A 1,030-nucleotide genomic window follows, 5' to 3' on the forward strand; every position below is an offset into this window, starting at 1 on the left:
AAAGAGTTTACAAAGGTAGATGCAGAAACTAACAATCTCGAAGAGCGGGCAAGACAATCAGCCCGTACATTAGACGTTCCAATGTGATTTTTAATATCAACTTTTCTAATTTACCTTTAACCCAAAACTTTTTTCATTAAATTTAAATGATAAATTATTCNTAAATACAATAAAGAAGAATGACAAAAAGAAACATTTACTACATAGAAAGAAAAAAAAAAAGAAGAAAGAAGAGTTTAANATTCAAGTTTTTCTTAATTTGTGTGCAATGTATCAAAATGACACTCTTTATGAAATAGAAAAAGTATTAGTTTGTGTAGAAAGTATTTTGTTTGAGGTTTATTGTTTTATAGTATAGGAACTATATAAGATACAATTAAATAAAAAGTTATTTATAGAAAGAAAATATNAGTAGTGTTTAAAGATATAACTTGGGGTTCTTTCCATGACAAAAGTATTATTGTTGGTCCATTGCATACTTCAATTTTTCCTTTTGTCTCTTCTCTTAAAGAATAAGTTGTTTATACTTGGTATAAATTTATTATATCTGAGTATATCAATGGTTTTTAACCTCAAAAGCTTTGACTTGAAAAGCTCTTTCGTTCGTGAAGTTCAAATTTTTACACCTCTTTCACTTTAAACTTTAAAGAAGAGTTTGCTTTTACATTCTTTTTTTTTTCTTTTGTTAAACACTTTGTTTTATAACTTTAACACAAGCGAGAATTTTTACTTTTTAATAAGTTATTCATTGGCCTAACTTTGTTTCTTACTTTTTATAATTTCTTCCCAACTTTGTTTTTCTGTATTTCGATTTGATCTTAAGCTTCTAAAACTGTTCTGGTATTGTTGCGTTCAATGCAGCAAACCTATGAACCAACAAACCAAAATAATCAAATTCCCTTGGTTACTTAATTACATTTAGATTGCTTTTTGTTACTATAGTTCAAATACTTTTGTTTTCTAAAATCTGGTTTATATTTGGCTGTAGTTAAACTATTTTCAATTGTAGGTGACAAAAAAAAAAAAAATG

Source organism: Camelina sativa, chromosome 11, assembly GCF_000633955.1.
Source record: "Camelina sativa cultivar DH55 chromosome 11, Cs, whole genome shotgun sequence".
Classification (NCBI taxonomy): Eukaryota; Viridiplantae; Streptophyta; class Magnoliopsida; order Brassicales; family Brassicaceae; genus Camelina; species Camelina sativa.